The sequence below is a fragment of the Watersipora subatra genome, chromosome 3, assembly GCF_963576615.1.
Source record: "Watersipora subatra chromosome 3, tzWatSuba1.1, whole genome shotgun sequence".
Classification (NCBI taxonomy): Eukaryota; Metazoa; Bryozoa; class Gymnolaemata; order Cheilostomatida; family Watersiporidae; genus Watersipora; species Watersipora subatra.
Window position 1 is genome coordinate 53712775 of NC_088710.1, and position 19185 is coordinate 53731959.

General features: G+C 39.1%; 17 non-coding genes across 17 annotated transcripts; all 17 read left to right on the forward strand.

The window, feature by feature from the left end:
• Positions 1-2225: 2225 nt before the first annotated feature.
• Positions 2226-2298, forward strand: Trnan-guu (transfer RNA asparagine (anticodon GUU)). Its single transcript has one exon. It is a non-coding gene; the product is annotated as a tRNA-Asn (tRNA).
• Positions 2299-2486: 188 nt separating this feature from the next.
• Trnak-uuu (transfer RNA lysine (anticodon UUU)) lies at positions 2487-2559 on the forward strand. Its single transcript has one exon. It is a non-coding gene; the product is annotated as a tRNA-Lys (tRNA).
• A 2003-nt stretch (positions 2560-4562) lies between these two features.
• Trnak-uuu (transfer RNA lysine (anticodon UUU)) lies at positions 4563-4635 on the forward strand. Its single transcript has one exon. It is a non-coding gene; the product is annotated as a tRNA-Lys (tRNA).
• A 1448-nt stretch (positions 4636-6083) lies between these two features.
• On the forward strand, positions 6084-6156 carry Trnak-uuu (transfer RNA lysine (anticodon UUU)). The gene has a single exon. It is a non-coding gene; the product is annotated as a tRNA-Lys (tRNA).
• Positions 6157-7121: 965 nt separating this feature from the next.
• On the forward strand, positions 7122-7194 carry Trnak-uuu (transfer RNA lysine (anticodon UUU)). The gene has a single exon. It is a non-coding gene; the product is annotated as a tRNA-Lys (tRNA).
• A 706-nt stretch (positions 7195-7900) lies between these two features.
• Positions 7901-7973, forward strand: Trnak-uuu (transfer RNA lysine (anticodon UUU)). The gene has a single exon. It is a non-coding gene; the product is annotated as a tRNA-Lys (tRNA).
• Positions 7974-8418: 445 nt separating this feature from the next.
• On the forward strand, positions 8419-8491 carry Trnak-uuu (transfer RNA lysine (anticodon UUU)). Its single transcript has one exon. It is a non-coding gene; the product is annotated as a tRNA-Lys (tRNA).
• Positions 8492-9195: 704 nt separating this feature from the next.
• Positions 9196-9268, forward strand: Trnak-uuu (transfer RNA lysine (anticodon UUU)). Its single transcript has one exon. It is a non-coding gene; the product is annotated as a tRNA-Lys (tRNA).
• Positions 9269-9456: 188 nt separating this feature from the next.
• Trnak-uuu (transfer RNA lysine (anticodon UUU)) lies at positions 9457-9529 on the forward strand. The gene has a single exon. It is a non-coding gene; the product is annotated as a tRNA-Lys (tRNA).
• Positions 9530-9978: 449 nt separating this feature from the next.
• On the forward strand, positions 9979-10051 carry Trnak-uuu (transfer RNA lysine (anticodon UUU)). Its single transcript has one exon. It is a non-coding gene; the product is annotated as a tRNA-Lys (tRNA).
• A 446-nt stretch (positions 10052-10497) lies between these two features.
• Positions 10498-10570, forward strand: Trnak-uuu (transfer RNA lysine (anticodon UUU)). Its single transcript has one exon. It is a non-coding gene; the product is annotated as a tRNA-Lys (tRNA).
• Positions 10571-12054: 1484 nt separating this feature from the next.
• On the forward strand, positions 12055-12127 carry Trnak-uuu (transfer RNA lysine (anticodon UUU)). Its single transcript has one exon. It is a non-coding gene; the product is annotated as a tRNA-Lys (tRNA).
• A 445-nt stretch (positions 12128-12572) lies between these two features.
• Positions 12573-12645, forward strand: Trnak-uuu (transfer RNA lysine (anticodon UUU)). The gene has a single exon. It is a non-coding gene; the product is annotated as a tRNA-Lys (tRNA).
• A 704-nt stretch (positions 12646-13349) lies between these two features.
• On the forward strand, positions 13350-13422 carry Trnak-uuu (transfer RNA lysine (anticodon UUU)). The gene has a single exon. It is a non-coding gene; the product is annotated as a tRNA-Lys (tRNA).
• Positions 13423-13610: 188 nt separating this feature from the next.
• Positions 13611-13683, forward strand: Trnak-uuu (transfer RNA lysine (anticodon UUU)). Its single transcript has one exon. It is a non-coding gene; the product is annotated as a tRNA-Lys (tRNA).
• A 968-nt stretch (positions 13684-14651) lies between these two features.
• Positions 14652-14724, forward strand: Trnak-uuu (transfer RNA lysine (anticodon UUU)). Its single transcript has one exon. It is a non-coding gene; the product is annotated as a tRNA-Lys (tRNA).
• A 2361-nt stretch (positions 14725-17085) lies between these two features.
• Trnak-uuu (transfer RNA lysine (anticodon UUU)) lies at positions 17086-17158 on the forward strand. The gene has a single exon. It is a non-coding gene; the product is annotated as a tRNA-Lys (tRNA).
• Positions 17159-19185: the final 2027 nt, after the last annotated feature.

The window sequence follows — 19185 nt, forward strand, 5'->3', positions numbered from 1 at the left end:
ACAACAAAGCATAACATGGTTGTTGTGAAATTTAGTCATAAAGCGCCAAAAGCCTCTCGTTTAAATATGAATTAACACGCAGGCTTTATCGAACAAAAGTCTAGGCAGATCGATTCACATGGATCAATTTTAATAAAATGAGCAGCCCGGATAGCTCAGTCGGTAAAGCATCAGACTTTTAATCTGAGGGTTCAGGGTTAGAGTCCCTGCTTGGGCAGTATACCTGTTTTGTCATTTTGTGTGAATTCTCCTTTTGTAAAAACAAAGAAGCATATCTTGGTTGGTGCGAAAGTTAGTTATAAAGCGCAAAGAGCCTCTCGTTTAATTATGAACTAACACGCAGGCTTTATGGAACAAAAGTCAAGGCAGATCGATTCTGATGGTTCAATTTTAATATAATGAGCAGCGCGGATAGCTCAGTCGGTAGAGCATCAGTTTTATAATATGAGGGTCCGGGGTTCGAGTCCCTGTTTGGGCGATATACATGTTTTTTCATTTTGTGTGGATTCTCCCTTTGTAAAAACAAGAAAGCATGTTTTGGTAGTTAAGAAAATCAGTGAGGAAGTGCATAGAGCTTCTAATCAAGATATGAATGAAAATACAGTCTTTATGAAAGATCACTCAAGTCAAATCGACTCTGATGGCTTGATTGATGTAATGAGCAGCCCGGATAGCTCAGTCGGTAGAGCATCAGACTTTTAATCTGATGGTTCAGGGCTAGAGTCCCTGCTTGGGCGGTATACCTGTTTTGTCATTTTGTGTGAATTCTCCTTTTGTAAAAACAAAAAAGCATATTTTGGTTGGTGCGAAAGTTAGTTATAAAGCGCGCAGTGCCTCTCGTTTAATTATGAATTAACACGCAGGCTTTATGGAACAAAGATCAAGGCGGATCGATTCTGATGGCTCGATTGATGTAATGAGCAGCCCGGATAGCTCTGTTGATAGAGCATCAGACTTTTAATCTGAGGGTCCAGGGTTCGAGTCCCTGTTTGGGCGGTATACTTGTTTTTTTCATTTTGTATGGATTCTCCCTTTGTAAAAACAACAAAGCAAAACATGGTTGTTGTGAAATTTAGTCATAAAGCGCCAAGAGCCTCTCGTCTAATTATGAATTAACACGCAGGTTTTATGGAACATAAATCAAAGCATATCGATTCTGAGAGCTCGATTGATGCGATGAGCAGCCCGAATAGATCAGTCGGTAGAGCATCAGACTTTTAATCTGAAGGTCTAGGGTCCACGGCCCTGTTTGGGTGGTATAAATGTTTTGTCATTTTATGTGGATTCTTCCTTTCTAAAAATAAGAAAGCATATTTTACTAGTTGCGAAAATCAGTCAGAAAGCTTGAAAAGCCTCTCATTGAATACTGAATGAACATACAGTCTTTATAAAACATAAATCAAGGCGGATCGATTCTGATGGCTCGATTGATGTAATGAGCAGCCCGGATAGCTCTGTCGATAGAGCATCAAATTTTTAACCTGAAGGTCCAGGGTCCGAGGCCCTGTTTGGGTGGTATAAATGTTTTGTCATTTTGTGTGAAGCCTCCCTTTGTAAAAACAAGAAAGCATATTTTACTGGTTCTGAAAATCAGTCAGAAAACGCAAAATCCTCTCAATGAATAATGAATTAACACGCAGGCTTTATGGAACATAGATCAAGTCAGATCGATTCTGATGGCTCAATTTTAATATAACGAGCAGCCCGGATAGCTCAGTCGGGAGAGCATCAGAATTTTAATCTGAGGGTCCAGGGTTCGAGTCCCTGGTTTGGTGGTATACCTGTTTTTTTATTTTGTGTGGTTTCTCTCTTTGTAAAAACAACAAAGCATAACATGGTTGTTGTGAAATTTAGTCATAAAGCGCCAAGAGCCTTTTGTTTAATTATGAATTAACACGCAGGCTTTATCGAACAAAAGTCTGGGCAAATCGATTCTGATGGCTCAATTTTAATATAATGAGCAGCCCGGATAACTCAGTCGGTAGAGCATCAGACTTTTAATCTGGGGGTCCAGGGTTCGAGTCCCTGTTTGGGCGGCATACCTGTTTTTTCGTTTTTTTGTGGATTATCTTATTGTAAAAACAAGAAAGCATATTTTGGTTGTTGCAAAAGTAAGTCATAAAGCGCACAGAGCCTCTCCTTTATTTATGTATTATCACGCAGGTTTTATGGAACAAAAGTAAGAGCAGATCGATTCTGATGGCTCAAATTCAATATAATGAGCAGCCCGGATAGCTCAGTCGGTAGAGCATCAGACTGTTAATCTGAGGGTCCAGGGTTCGAGTCCCTGTTTGGGCGGTATACTTGTTTTTTCATTATGTGTGGATTCTCCCTTTGTAAAAACAGGAAAGCGTAACATGGTTGTTGCGAACTTTAGTCACAAAGCGCAAAAAGCCTCTCGTTTAATTATGAAATAACACGCAGGTTTTATGGAACAAAAGTAAAAGCAGATCGATTCTGATGGCTCAATTTTAATATAATGAGCAGCCTGAATAGCTCAGTCGGTAGAGCATCAGACTTTTAATCTGAGGGTCTAGGGTTCGAGTCCCTGTTTGGGCGGTATACTTGTTTTTTTCATTTTGTGTGGACTCCCCCTTTGTAAAAAAAACAAAGGATAACATGGTTGTTGTGAAATTTAATCATAAAGCGCCAAGAGCCTCTCGTTTAATTATGAATTAACACGCAGGTTTTATAGAACATAAATCAAAGCATATCGATTCTGAGAGCTCGATTGATGCGATGAGCAGCTCGGATGGATAAGTCGGTAGAGCATCAGACTTTTAATCTGAAGAACCAGGGTTCGAGTCCCTGTGTGGGCGGTATAAATGTTTTCTCATTTTGTGTGGATTCTTCTTTTCTAAAAACAAAAAATCATATTTTACTAGTTGCATAAATCAGTCAAAAAGCTTGAAAAGCCTCTCGTTGAATAATGAAATAACATACAGTCATTATGAAACATAAATCAAGGCAGATCGATTCTGATGGCTCGATTGATGCAATGAGCAGTCCGGATAGATCAATGAGTAGAGCATCTGACTTTTGATCTGATGATCCAGGGTTAAAGTCATTGTTTGGGTGCTATATGTTTTCATCACTTTGTGTGGATTCTCCCTTCGTAAAAACAGAAAAGCATATTTTGGTAGTTGTGAAAATCAGTGAGAAAGTGCATTGAGCTTCTTGTCGAGATATGAATTAAACTACAGTCTTTATGGAAGATAAATCAAGTCAGATCGATTCTGATGGCTCGATTGATGTAATGAGCAGCCCGGATAGCTCAGTCGGTAGAGCATCAGACTTTTAATCGGAGGGTCCAGGGTTCGAGTCCCTGTTTGGATGGCATACCTGCTTTTTCGTTTTTTGTGGATTATCTTGTTGTAAAAACAAGAAAGCAGATTTTGGTTGTTGCAAAAGTTAGTCATAAAGCGCACAGAGCCTCTCGTTTATTTATGAATTAACACGCAGGTTTTATGGAACAAAAGTAAGAGCAGATCGATTCTGATGGCTCAATTTTAATATAATGAGCAGCCTGGATAGCTCAGTCGGTAGAGCATCAGACTTTTAATCTGAGTGTCCAGAGTTCGAGTCCCTGTTTGGGCGGTATACTTGTTTTTTCATTATGTGTGGATTCTCCTTTTGTGAAAACAAGAAAGCGTAACATGGTTGTTGCGAAATTTAGTCACAAAGCGCAAAAAGCCTCTCGTTTAATTATGAATTAACACGGAGGTTTTATGGAACAAAAGTAAAAGCAGATCCATTCTGATGGCTCAATTTTAATATAATGAGCAGCCCGGATAGCTCGGTCGGTAGAGCATCAGACTTTTAATCTGAGGGTCCAGGGTTCGAGTCCCTGTTTGGGTGGTATAAATGTTTTGTCGTTCTATGTGGATTCTTCCTTTCTAAAAACAAGAAAGCATATTTTACTGGTGCGAAAATCAATCAGAAAGCACGAAAAGCCTCTCATTGAATAATGAATTAACACACAGTCCTTAAGAAACATAAGTCAAGGGGGGATCGATTTTGATGGCTGGATGGATGCGATGAGCAGCCCGGATGGATCGGTCGGTAGAGCATCAGACTTTTAATCTGAAGAACCAGGGTTCGAGTCCCTGTTTGGGCGGTATAAATGTTTTCTCATTTTGTGTGGATTCTTCCTTTCTAAAAACAAGAAATCATATTTTACTAGTTGCATAAATCAGTCAGAAAACTTGAAAAGCCTCTCGTTTAATAATGAAAACACATACAGTCCTAAGGAAACATAAATCAAGGCAGATCGATTCTGATGGCACGATTGATGCAATGAGTAGCCCGGATAGATCAATGAGTAGAGCATCTGACTTTAGATTTGATGATCCAGGGTTAAAGTCCTTGTTTGGGCGCTATATCCTTTTCGTCATTTTGTGTGGATTCTCCCTTCGTAAAAACAGAAAAGCATATTTTGGTAGTTGTGAAAATCAGTGAGAAAGTGCATTGAGCTTCTTGTCGAGATATGAATTAAGATACAGTCTTAATGGAAGATAAATCAAGTCAGATCGATTCTGATGGCTCGATTGATGTAATGAGCAGCCCGGATAGCTCAGTCGGTAGAGCATCAGACTTTTAATCTGAGGGTCCAGGGTTCGAGTCCCTGTTTGGGTGGTATAAATGTTTTGTCGTTCTATGTGGATTGTTCCATTCTAAAAACAAGGAGAAAAGCTTCTCATTGAATAATGAATTAACACACAGTCCTTAAGAAACATGAGTCAAGGGGGGATCGATTCTGATCGCTCGATGGATGGGATGAGCAGCCCGGATGGATCAGTCGGTAGAGCATCAGACTTTTAATCTGAAGAACCAGGGTTCGAGTCCCTGTTTGGGCGGTATAAATGTTTTCTCATTTTGTGTGGATTCTTCCTTTCTAAAAACAAGGAATCATATTTTACTAGTTGCATAAGTCAGTCAGAAAGCACGAAAAGCCTCTCACTGAATAATGAATTAACATACAGTCGTTATGAAACATAAATCAAGGCAGATCGATTCTGATGGTTCGATTGATGTAATGAGCAGCCCGGATAGCTCTGTCGATAGAGCATCAGACTTTTAATCTGAAGAACCAGGGTTCGAGTCCCTGTTTGGGCGGTATAAATGTTTTCTGATTTTAGGTGGATTTTTCCTTTCTAAAAACAAGAAATCATATTTTACTACATGCATAAATCAGTCAGAAAGCTTGAAAAGCCTCTCATTGAAAAATGAATTAACATACAGTCTTTATGCAACATAAATCAAGGCAGATCGATTCTGATGGCTCGATTGATGCAATCAGCAGCCCGGATAGATCAATGAGTAGAGCAACTGACTTTTGATCATATGATCCAGGGTTAAAGTCCTTGTTTGGGTGCTATATCTTTTTCGTCATTTTGTGTGGATTCTCCCTTCGTAAAAACAGAAAAGCATATTTTGGTAGTTGTGAAAATCAGTGAGAGAGTGCATAGAGCTTCTTGTCGAGATATGAATTAAAATACAGTCTTTATGGAAAATAAATCAACTCAGATCGATTCTGATGACTCGATTGATGTAATGAGCAGCCCGGAAGGCTCAGTCGGTAGAGCATCAGACTTTTAATCTGAGGGTCCAGGGTTCGAGTCCCTGTTTGGGTGGTATACTTGTTTTTTTCATTTTGTGTGGATTCTCCCTTTGTAAAAACAACAAAGCATAACATGGCTGTTTTGAAATTTAGTCATAACGCGCCAAGAGCCTCTCGTTTAATTATGAGTTAACACACAGGCTTTATCGAACAAAATTCTAGGCAAATCGATTCTGATGGCCTAATTTTAATATAATGAGCAGCCCGGATAGCTCAGTCGGTAGAATATCAGACTTTTTTTCTGAGGGTCAAGGGTTCGAGTCCCTATTTGGGCGGCATACCTGTTTTTTCGTTTTTGGTGGATTATGTTATTGTAAAAACAAGAAAGCATATTTTGATTGTTGCAAAAGTTAGTCATAAAGCGCACAGAGCCTCTCGTTTATTTATGAATTAACACGCAGGTTTTATGGGACAAAAGTAAGAGCAGATCCAATCTGATGGCTCAATTTTAATATAATGAGCAGCCCGGATAGCTCAGTCGGTAGAGCATCAGACTTTTAATCTGAGGGTCCAGGGTTCGAGTCCCTGTTTGGGCGGTATATTTGTTTTTTCATTATGTGTGGATTCTCCCTTTGTAAAAACAAGAAAGCGTAACATGGTTGTTGCGAAATTTAGTCACAAAGCGCAAAAAGCTTCTCGTTTAATTATGAATTAACGCGCAGGTTTTATGGAACAAAAGTAAAAGCAGATCGATTCTGAGAGCTCGATTGATGCGATGAGCAGCCCGAATAGATCAGTCGGTAGTGCGTCAGACTTTTATGCTGAGGGTCCAGGGTTCGAGTCCTTGTTTTGGTGGTATGTCCGTTTTGTCATTTTTTGTGAAGTTTCCCTTTGTAAAAACCAGAAAGCATATTTTACTTGTTGCGAAACTCAGTCCGAAAGCTCGAAAAGCATCTCTTTGAATAATGAATTAACATACAGTCTTTATGAAACATAAATCCGGGCAGATCGATCCTGATGGTTCGATCTGTATGTAATGAAAAGTTCGGACAGCTCAGTCGGTAGAGCGTCAGACTTTTAATCTGAGGGTCCAGGGTTCGAATCCCTGTTTGGGCGGTATACCTGTTTTTTCATTTTGTGTAAATTCTCCTTTTGTCAAAACGAAAAAGCATATTTTGGTTGGTGCGAAAGTTAGTTATAAAGCGCAAAGAGCCTCTCGTTTAATTATGAACTAACACGCAGGCTTTATCGAACAAAAGTCAAGGCAGATCGATTCTGATGGCTCGATTGATGTAATGAACAGCCCGGATAGATCAATGAGTAGAGCATCTGACTTTTGATCTTATCATCCAGGGTTAAAGTCCTTTTTTGGGTGTTATATCTTTTTCGTCATTTTGTGTGGATTCTCCCTTCGTGAAAACAGAAAAGCACATTTTGGTAGTTGTGAAAATCAGTGAGAAAGTGCATAGAGCTTCTTGTCGAGATATGAATTAATATACAGTCTTTATGGAAGATAAATCAAATCAGATCGATTCTGATGGCTCGATTGATGTAATGAGCAGCCCGGAAAGCTCAGTCGGTAGAGCATCAGACTTTTAATCTGAAGGTCCAGGGTTCGAGTCCCTGTTTGGGCGGTATACTTGTTTTTTTCATTTTGTGTGGATTCTCCCTTTGTAAAAACAACAAAGCATAGCATGGTTGTTGTGAAATTTAGTCATAAAGCGCCAAGAGCCTCTCGTTTAATTATGAATTAACACGCAGGTTTTATAGAACATAAATCAAAGCATATCGATTCTGAGAGCTCGATTGATGCTATGAGCAGCCCGAATAGATCAGTCGGTAGAGCGTCAGACTTTTAATCTGAAGGTCCAGGGTCCAAGTCCCTGTTTGGGTGGTATAAATGTTTTGTCATTTTATGTGGATTCTTCCTTTCTAAAAATAAGAAAGCATATTTTACTAGTTGCGAAAATCAGTCAGAAAGCTTGAAAAGCCTCTCATTGATTACTGAATGAACAGACAGTCTTTATAAAACATAAATCAAGGCGGATCGATTCTGATGGCTCGATTGATGTAATGAGCAGCCCGGATAGCTCTGTCGATAGAGCATCAGATTTTTAACCTGAAGGTCCAGGGTCCGAGGCCCTGTTTGGGTGGTATAAATGTTTTGTCATTTTGTGTGACATCTCCCTTTGTAAAAACAAGAAAGGATAATTTACTGGTTGTGAAATCAGTCAGAAAATGCAAAAAGCCTCTCAATGAATAATGAATTAACACGCAGGCTTTATGGAACATAGATCAAGTCAGATCGATTCTGATGGCTCAATTTTAATATAATGAGCAGCCCGGATAGCTCAGTCGATAGAGCATCAGACTTTTAATCTGAGGGTCCAGGGTTCGAGTCCCTGTTTGGGCGGCATACTTGTTTTTTTCATTTTGTGTGGATTATCCCTTTGTAAAAACAACAAAGCATAACATGGTTGTTGTGAAATTTAGTCATAAAGCGCCAAGAGCCTCTCGTTTAATTATTAATTAACACACAGGTTTTATGGAACATAAATCAAAGCATATCGATTCTGAGAGCTCGATTGATGCGATGAGCAGCCCGGATAGATCAATGAGTAGAGCATCTGACTTTTGATCTTATCATCCAGGGTTAAAGTCCTTTTTTGGGTGTTATATTTTTTTTGTCATTTTGAGTGGATTCTCCTTTCGTAAAAACAGAAAAGCATATTTTGGTAGTTGTGAAAATCATTGAGATAGTGCATAGAGCTTTTGTCGAGATATAAATTAAAATACAGTCTTTATGGAAGATAAATCAAGTCAGATCGATTCTGATGGCTCGATTGATGTAATGAGCAGCCCGGATAGTTCAGTCGGTAGAGCATCAGACTTTTAATCTGAGGGTCCAGGGTTCGAGTCCCTGTTTGGGTGGTATAAGTGTTTTGTCGTTCTATGTGGATTCTTCCTTTGTAAAAACAACAAAGCATATTTTACTAGTTGCGAAAATCAATCAGAACGCACGAAAAGCCTCTCATTGAATAATGAATTAACACACAGCCCTTAAGAAACATAAGGCAAGGGTAATCGATTCTGATGGCTCGATGGATGCGATGAGCAGCCCGGATGGATCAGTCGGTAGAGCATCAGACTTTTAATCTGAAGAACCAGGGTTCGAGTCCCTGTTTGGGCGGTATAAATGTTTTCTCATTTTGTGTGGATTCTTCCTTTCTAAAAACAAGAAATCATATTTTACTAGTTGCATAAATCAGTCAGAAAGCTTGAAAAGCATCTCGTTGAATAATGAAATAAAATACAGTCTTTATGAAAAATAAATCAAGGCAGATCGATTCTGATGGCTCGATTGATGCAATGAGCAGCCAGGATAGATCAATGAGTAGAGCATCTGACTTTTGATCTTATCATCCAGGGTTAAAGTCCTTTTTTGGGTGTTATATCTTTTTCGTCATTTTGTGTGGATTCTCCCTTCGTGAAAACAGAGAAGCACATTTTGGTAGTTGTGAAAATCAGTGAGAAAGTGCATAGAGCTTCTTGTTGAGATATGAATTAAAATACAGTCTTTATGGAAAATAAATCAAGTCAGATCGATTCTGATGGCCCGAATGATGTAATGAGCAGCCCGGATAGCTCAGTCGGTAGAGCATCAGACTTTTAATCTGAGGGTCCAGGGTTCGAGTCCCTGTTTGGGCGGTATACCTGTTTTTTCATTTTGTGTGGATTCTCCCATTGTTAAAACAGCAAAGCATAACATGGTTGTTGTGAAATTTAGTCATATTGCGCCAAAAGCCTTTCGTTTAATTATGAATTAACACGCAGGTTTTATCGAACAAAAGTCAAGGTAGATCGATTCTGATGGCTCAGTTTTAATATAATGAGCAGCCTGGATAGCTCAGTCGGTAGAGCATCAGACTTTTAATCTGAGGGTCCAGGGTTCGAGTCCCTGTTTGGGCGGTATACTTGTTTTTTCATTATGTGTGGATTCTCCCTTTGTAAAAACAAGAAAGCGTAACATGGTTGTTGCGAAATTTAGTCATAAAGCGCAAAAAGCCTCTCGTTCAATTATGAATCAATACGCAGGTTTTATGGAACAAAAGTAAAAGCAGATCGATTTTGATGGCTCAATTTTAGTATAATGAGCAGCCCGGATAGCTCAGTCGGTAGAGCATCAGACTTTTAATCTGAGGGTCCAGGGTTAGAGTCCCTGCTTGGGCGGTATACCTGTTTTGTCATTTTGAGTGAATTTTCGATTTGTAAAAACAAAAAAGCATAATTTGGTTGGTGCGAAAGTTAGTTATAAAGCGCGCAGTGCCTCTCAATTAATTATGAATTAACACGCAGGCTTTATGGAACATAGATCAAGGCAGATCGATTCTGATGGCTAAATTTTAATATAATGAGCAGCCCGGATAGCTCAGTCGGTAGAGCATCAGACTTTTAATCTGAGGGTCCAGGGTTCGAGTCCCTGTTTGGGTGGTATAAATGTTTTGTCGTTCTATGTGGATTCTTCCTTTCCAAAAAACAAGAAAGCAAATTTTACTAGTTGCATAAATCAGTCGGAAAGCTTGAAAAGCCTCTCGTTGAATAATGAAATAAAATACAGTCTTTATGAAAAATAAATCAAGGCAGATCGATTCTGATTGCTCGATTGATGCAATGAGCAGCCAGGATAGATCAATGAGTAGAGCATCTGACTTTTGATCTTATGATCCAGGGTTAAAGTCCTTTTTTGGGTGCTATATCTTTTTCGTCATTTTGTGTGGATTCTCCCTTCGTGAAAACAGAAAAGCACATTTTGGTAGTTGTGAAAATCAGTGAGAAAGTGCATAGAGCTTTTCGTCGAGATATGAATTAAAATACAGTCTTTATGGAAGATAAATCAAATCAGATCGATTCTGATGGCTCGATTGATGTAATGAGCAGCCCGGATAGCTCAGTCGGTAGAGCATCAGACTTTTAATCTGAGGGTCCAGGGTTCGAGTCCCTGTTTGGGCGGTATACTTGTTTTTTTTCATTTTGTGTGGATTCTCCCTTTGTAAAAACAACAAAGCATAACATGGTTGTTGGGAAATTTAGTCATAAAGCGTCAAGAGCCTCTCGTTTAATTATGAATTAACACGCAGGTTTTATGGAACATAAATCAAAGCATATCGATTCTGAGAGCTCGATTGATGCGATGAGCAGCCCAATAGATCAGTCGGTAGAGCGTCAGACTTTTAATCTGAAGGTCCAGGGTCCAAGTCCCTGTTTGGGTGGTATAAATGTTTTGTCATTTTATGTGGACTCTTCCTTTCTAAAAATAAGAAAGCATATTTTACTAGTTGCGAAAATCAGTCAGAAAGCTTGAAAAGCCTCTCATTGATTACTGAATGAACAGACAGTCTTTATAAAACATAAATCAAGGCGGATCGATTCTGATGGCTCGATTGATGTAATGAGCAGCCCGGATAGCTCTGTCGATAGAGCATCAGACTTTTAACCTGAAGGTCCAGGGTCCGAGGCCCTGTTTGGGTGGTATAAATGCTTTGTCATTTTGTGTGACATCTCCCTTTGTAAAAACAAGAAAAGATATTTTACTGGTTGTGAAATCAGTCAGAAAACGCAAAAAGCCTCTCAATGAATAATGACTTAACACGCAGGCTTTATGGAACATAGATCAAGTCAGATCGATTCTGATGGCTCAATTTTAATATAATGAGCAGCCCGGATAGCTCAGTCGGTAGAGCAACAGACTTTTAATCTGAGGGTCCAGAATTCGAGTCCCTGTTTGGGTAGGATACTTATTTTTTCATTTTGTGTGGATTCTCCCTTTGTAAAAACAACAAAGCATAACATGGTTGTTGTGAAATTTAGTCATAAAGCGCCAAGAGCCTCTCGTTTAATTATTAATTACCACGCAGGTTTTATGGAACATAAATCAAAGCATATCGATTCTGAGAGCTCGATTGATGCGATGAGCAGCCCGAATAGATCAGTCGGTAGAGCGTCAGACTTTTAACCTGAAGGTCCAGGGTCCAAGTCCCTGTTTGGGTGGTATAAATGTTTTGTCATTTTATGCGGATTCTTCTTTTCTAAAAATGAAAAAGCATATTTTACTAGTTGCGAAAATCAGTCAGAAAGCTTGAGAAGCCTCTCATTGAATACTGAATGAACAGACAGTCCTTATAAAACATAAATCAAGGCGGATCGATTCTGATGGATCGATTGATGTAATGAGCAGCCCGGATAGCTCTGTCGATAGAGCATCAGATTTTTAACCTGAAGGTCCAGGGTCCGAGGCCCTGTTTGGGTGGTATAAATGTTTTGTCATTTTGTGTGACATCTCCCTTTGTAAAAACAAAAAAGGATAATTTACTGGTTGTGAAATCAGTCAGAAAATGCAAAAAGCCTCTCAATGAATAATGAATTAACACGCAGGCTTTATGGAACATAGATCAAGTCAGATCGATTCTGATGGCTCAATTTTAATATAATGAGCAGCCCGGATAGCTCAGTCGATAGAGCATCAGACTTTTAATCTGAGGGTCCAGGGTTCGAGTCCCTGTTTGGGCGGCATACTTGTTTTTTTCATTTTGTGTGGATTATCCCTTTGTAAAAACAACAAAGCATAACATGGTTGTTGTGAAATTTAGTCATAAAGCGCCAAGAGCCTCTCGTTTAATTGTTAATTAACACACAGGTTTTATGGAACATAAATCAAAGCATATCGATTCTGAGAGCTCGATTGATGCGATGAGCAGCCCGGATAGATCAATGAGTAGAGCATCTGACTTTTGATCTTATCATCCAGGGTTAAAGTCCTTTTTTGGGTGTTATATTTTTTTTGTCATTTTGAGTGGATTCTCCCTTCGTAAAAACAGAAAAGCATATTTTGGTAGTTGTGAAAATCATTGAGATAGTGCATAGAGCTTTTGTCGAGATATAAATTAAAATACAGTCTTTATGGAAGATAAATCAAGTCAGATCGATTCTGATGGCTCGATTGATGTAATGAGCAGCCCGGATAGCTCAGTCGGTAGAGCATCAGACTTTTAATCTGAGGGTCCAGGGTTCGAGTCCCTGTTTGGGTGGTATAAGTGTTTTGTCGTTCTATGTGGATTCTTCCTTTGTAAAAACAAGAAAGCATATTTTACTAGTCGCGAAAATCAATCAGAACGCACGAAAAGCCTCTCATTGAATAATGAATTAACACACAGCCCTTAAGAAACATAAGGCAAGGGTAATCGATTCTGATGGCTCGATGGATGCGATGAGCAGCCCGGATGGATCAGTCGGTAGAGCATCAGACTTTTAATCTGAAGAACCAGGGTTCGAGTCCCTGTTTGGGCGGTATAAATGTTTTCTCATTTTGTGTGGATTCTTCCTTTCTAAAAACAAGAAATCATATTTTACTAGTTGCATAAATCAGTCAGAAAGCTTGAAAAGCATCTCGTTGAATAATGAAATAAAATACAGTCTTTATGAAAAATAAATCAAGGCAGATCGATTCTGATGGCTCGATTGATGCAATGAGCAGCCAGGATAGATCAATGAGTAGAGCATCTGACTTTTGATCTTATCATCCAGGGTTAAAGTCCTTTTTTGGCTGTTATATCTTTTTCGTCATTTTGTGTGGATTCTCCCTTCGTGAAAACAGAGAAGCACATTTTGGTAGTTGTGAAAATCAGTGAGAAAGTGCATAGAGCTTCTTGTTGAGATATGAATTAAAATACAGTCTTTATGGAAAATAAATCAAGTCAGATCGATTCTGATGGCCCGAATGATGTAATGAGCAGCCCGGATAGCTCAGTCGGTAGAGCATCAGACTTTTAATCTGAGGGTCCAGGGTTCGAGTCCCTGTTTGGGCGGTATACCTGTTTTTTCATTTTGTGTGGATTCTCCCATTGTTAAAACAGCAAAGCATAACATGGTTGTTGTGAAATTTAGTCATATTGCGCCAAAAGCCTTTCGTTTAATTATGAATTAACACGCAGGTTTTATCGAACAAAAGTCTAGGTAGATCGATTCTGATGGCTCAGTTTTAATATAATGAGCAGCCTGGATAGCTCAGTCGGTAGAGCATCAGACTTTTAATCTGAGGGTCCAGGGTTCGAGTCCCTGTTTGGGCGGTATACTTGTTTTTTCATTATGTGTGGATTCTCCCTTTGTGAAAACAAGAAAGCGTAACATGGTTGTTGCGAAATTTAGTCATAAAGCGCAAAAAGCCTCTCGTTCAATTATGAATCAATACGCAGGTTTTATGGAACAAAAGTAAAAGCAGATCGATTTTGATGGCTCAATTTTAGTATAATGAGCAGCCCGGATAGCTCAATCGGTAGAGCATCAGACTTTTAATCTGAGGGTCCAGGGTTAGAGTCCCTGCTTGGGCGGTATACCTGTTTTGTCATTTTGAGTGAATTTTCCATTTGTAAAAACAAAAAAGCATAATTTGGTTGGTGCGAAAGTTAGTTATAAAGCGCGCAGTGCCTCTCAATTAATTATGAATTAACACGCAGGCTTTATGGAACATAGATCAAGGCAGATCGATTCTGATGGCTAAATTTTAATATAATGAGCAGCCCGGATAGCTCAGTCGGTAGAGCATCAGACTTTTAATCTGAGGCTCCAGGGTTCGAGTCCCTGTTTGGGTGGTATAAATGTTTTGTCGTTCTATGTGGATTCTTCCTTTCCAAAAAACAAGAAAGCAAATTTTACTAGTTGCATGAATCAGTCAGAAAGCTTGAAAAGCCTCTCGTTGAATAATGAAATAAAATACAGTCTTTATGAAAAATAAATCAAGGCAGATCGATTCTGATTGCTCGATTGATGCAATGAGCAGCCAGGATAGATCAATGAGTAGAGCATCTGACTTTTGATCTTATGATCCAGGGTTAAAGTCCTTTTTTGGGTGCTATATCTTTTTCGTCATTTTGTGTGGATTCTCCCTTCGTGAAAACAGAAAAGCACATTTTGGTAGTTGTGAAAATCAGTGAGAAAGTGCATAGAGCTTTTCGTCGAGATATGAATTAAAATACAGTCTTTATGGAAGATAAATCAAATCAGATCGATTCTGATGGCTCGATTGATGTAATGAGCAGCCCGGATAGCTCAGTCGGTAGAGCATCAGACTTTTAATCTGAGGGTCCAGGGTTCGAGTCCCTGTTTGGGCGGTATACTTGTTTTTTTTCATTTTGTGTGGATTCTCCCTTTGTAAAAACAACAAAGCATAACATGGTTGTTGTGAAATTTAGTCATAAAGCGTCAAGAGCCTCTCGTTTAATTATGAATTAACACGCAGGTTTTATGGAACATAAATCAAAGCATATCGATTCTGAGAGCCCGATTGATGCGATGAGCAGCCCAATAGATCAGTCGGTAGAGCGTCAGACTTTTAATCTGAAGGTCCAGGGTCCAAGTCCCTGTTTGGGTGGTATAAATGTTTTGTCATTTTATGTGGACTCTTCCTTTCTAAAAATAAGAAAGCATATTTTACTAGTTGCGAAAATCAGTCAGAAAGCTTGAAAAGCCTCTCATTGATTACTGAATGAACAGACAGTCTTTATAAAACATAAATCAAGGCGGATCGATTCTGATGGCTCGATTGATGTAATGAGCAGCCCGGATAGCTCTGTCGATAGAGCATCAGACTTTTAACCTGAAGGTCCAGGGTCCGAGGCCCTGTTTGGGTGGTATAAATGCTTTGTCATTTTGTGTGACATCTCCCTTTGTAAAAACAAGAAAGGATATTTTACTGGTTGTGAAATCAGTCAGAAAACGCAAAAAGCCTCTCAATGAATAATGACTTAACACGCAGGCTTTATGGAACATAGATCAAGTCAGATCGATTCTGATGGCTCAATTTTAATATAATGAGCAGCCCGGATAGCTCAGTCGGTAGAGCAACAGACTTTTAATCTGAGGGTCCAGAATTCGAGTCCCTGTTTGGGTGGGATACTTATTTTTTCATTTTGTGTGGATTCTCCCTTTGTAAAAACAACAAAGCATAACATGGTTGTTGTGAAATTTAGTCATAAAGCGCCAAGAGCCTCTCGTTTAATTATTAATTACCACGCAGGTTTTATGGAACATAAATCAAAGCATATCGATTCTGAGAGCTCGATTGATGCGATGAGCAGCCCGAATAGATCAGTCGGTAGAGCGTCAGACTTTTAACCTGAAGGTCCAGGGTCCAAGTCCCTGTTTGGGTGGTATAAATGTTTTGTCATTTTATGCGGATTCTTCTTTTCTAAAAATAAAAAAGCATATTTTACTAGTTGCGAAAATCAGTCAGAAAGCTTGAAAAGCCTCTCATTGAATACTGAATGAACAGACAGTCCTTATAAAACATAAATCAAGGCGGATCGATTCTGATGGATCGATTGATGTAATGAGCAGCCCGGATAGCTCTGTCGATAGAGCATCAGACTTTTAACCTGAAGGTCCAGGGTCCTAGGCCCTGTTTGGGTGGTATAAATGTTTTGTCATTTTGTGTGAATTGTCCCTTTGTAAAAACAAGAAAGCATATTTTACTGGTTGTGAAAATCAGTCAGAAAACGCAAAAAGCCTCTCAATGAATAATGAATTAACACGCAGGCAGAAAGACTGCTTAAAAACAGAAAAGCATATTTTGGTAGTTGTGAAAATCAGTGAGATAGTGCATAGAGCTTTTTGTCGAGATATAAATTAAAATACAGTCTTTATGGAAGATAAATCAAGTCAGATCGATTCTGATGGCTCGATTGATGTAATGAGCAGCCCGGATAGCTCAGTCGGTAGAGCATCAGACTTTTAATCTGAGGGTCCAGGGTTCGAGTCCCTGTTTCGGTGGTATAAGTGTTTTGTCGTTCTATGTGGATTCTTCCTTTCTAAAAACAAGAAAGCATATTTTACTAGTTGCGAAAATCAATCAGAACGCACGAAAAGCCTCTCATTGAATAATGAATTAACACACAGTCCTTAAGAAACATAAGGCAAGGGGGATCGATTCTGATGGCTCGATTGATGCGATGAGCAGCCCGGATGGATCAGTCGGTAGAGCATCAGACTTTTAATCTGAAGAACCAGGGTTCGAGTCCGTGTTTGGGCGGTATAAATGTTTTCTCATTTTGTGTGGATTCTTCCTTTTTAAAAACAGGAAATCATATTTTACTAGTTGCATAAATCAGTCAGAAAGCACGAAAAGCCTCTCGTTGAATAATGAAATAATGTACAATTGTTATGAAACATTAATCAAGGCAGATCGATTCTGATGGCTCGATTGATGTAATGAACAGCCCGGATAGATCAATGAGTAGAGCATCTGACTTTTGATCTTATGATCCAGGGTTAAAGTCCTTTTTTGGGTGCTATATCTTTTTCGTCATTTTGTGTGGATTCTCCCTTCGTGAAAACAGAAAAGCACATTTTGGTAGTTGTGAAAATCAGTGAGAAAGTGCATAGAGCTTTTCGTCGAGATATGAATTAAAATACAGTCTTTATGGAAGATAAATCAAATCAGATCGATTCTGATGGCTCGATTGATGTAATGAGCAGCCCGGATAGCTCAGTCGGTAGAGCATCAGACTTTTAATCTGAGGGTCCAGGGTTCGAGTCCCTGTTTGGGCGGTATACTTGTTTTTTTTCATTTTGTGTGGATTCTCCCTTTGTAAAAACAACAAAGCATAACATGGTTGTTGTGAAATTTAGTCATAAAGCGTCAAGAGCCTCTCGTTTAATTATGAATTAACACGCAGGTTTTATGGAACATAAATCAAAGCATATCGATTCTGAGAGCCCGATTGATGCGATGAGCAGCCCAATAGATCAGTCGGTAGAGCGTCAGACTTTTAATCTGAAGGTCCAGGGTCCAAGTCCCTGTTTGGGTGGTATAAATGTTTTGTCATTTTATGTGGACTCTTCCTTTCTAAAAATAAGAAAGCATATTTTACTAGTTGCGAAAATCAGTCAGAAAGCTTGAAAAGCCTCTCATTGATTACTGAATGAACAGACAGTCTTTATAAAACATAAATCAAGGCGGATCGATTCTGATGGCTCGATTGATGTAATGAGCAGCCCGGATAGCTCTGTCGATAGAGCATCAGACTTTTAACCTGAAGGTCCAGGGTCCGAGGCCCTGTTTGGGTGGTATAAATGCTTTGTCATTTTGTGTGACATCTCCCTTTGTAAAAACAAGAAAGGATATTTTACTGGTTGTGAAATCAGTCAGAAAACGCAAAAAGCCTCTCAATGAATAATGACTTAACACGCAGGCTTTATGGAACATAGATCAAGTCAGATCGATTCTGATGGCTCAATTTTAATATAATGAGCAGCCCGGATAGCTCAGTCGGTAGAGCAACAGACTTTTAATCTGAGGGTCCAGAATTCGAGTCCCTGTTTGGGTGGGATACTTATTTTTTCATTTTGTGTGGATTCTCCCTTTGTAAAAACAACAAAGCATAACATGGTTGTTGTGAAATTTAGTCATAAAGCGCCAAGAGCCTCTCGTTTAATTATTAATTACCACGCAGGTTTTATGGAACATAAATCAAAGCATATCGATTCTGAGAGCTCGATTGATGCGATGAGCAGCCCGAATAGATCAGTCGGTAGAGCGTCAGACTTTTAACCTGAAGGTCCAGGGTCCAAGTCCCTGTTTGGGTGGTATAAATGTTTTGTCATTTTATGCGGATTCTTCTTTTCTAAAAATAAAAAAGCATATTTTACTAGTTGCGAAAATCAGTCAGAAAGCTTGAAAAGCCTCTCATTGAATACTGAATGAACAGACAGTCCTTATAAAACATAAATCAAGGCGGATCGATTCTGATGGATCGATTGATGTAATGAGCAGCCCGGATAGCTCTGTCGATAGAGCATCAGACTTTTAACCTGAAGGTCCAGGGTCCTAGGCCCTGTTTGGGTGGTATAAATGTTTTGTCATTTTGTGTGAATTGTCCCTTTGTAAAAACAAGAAAGCATATTTTACTGGTTGTGAAAATCAGTCAGAAAACGCAAAAAGCCTCTCAATGAATAATGAATTAACACGCAGGCAGAAAGACTGCTTAAAAACAGAAAAGCATATTTTGGTAGTTGTGAAAATCAGTGAGATAGTGCATAGAGCTTTTTGTCGAGATATAAATTAAAATACAGTCTTTATGGAAGATAAATCAAGTCAGATCGATTCTGATGGCTCGATTGATGTAATGAGCAGCCCGGATAGCTCAGTCGGTAGAGCATCAGACTTTTAATCTGAGGGTCCAGGGTTCGAGTCCCTGTTTCGGTGGTATAAGTGTTTTGTCGTTCTATGTGGATTCTTCCTTTCTAAAAACAAGAAAGCATATTTTACTAGTTGCGAAAATCAATCAGAACGCACGAAAAGCCTATCATTGAATAATGAATTAACACACAGTCCTTAAGAAACATAAGGCAAGGGGGATCGATTCTGATGGCTCGATTGATGCGATGAGCAGCCCGGATGGATCAGTCGGTAGAGCATCAGACTTTTAATCTGAAGAACCAGGGTTCGAGTCCGTGTTTGGGCGGTATAAATGTTTTCTCATTTTGTGTGGATTCTTCCTTTTTAAAAACAGGAAATCATATTTTACTAGTTGCATAAATCAGTCAGAAAGCACGAAAAGCCTCTCGTTGAATAA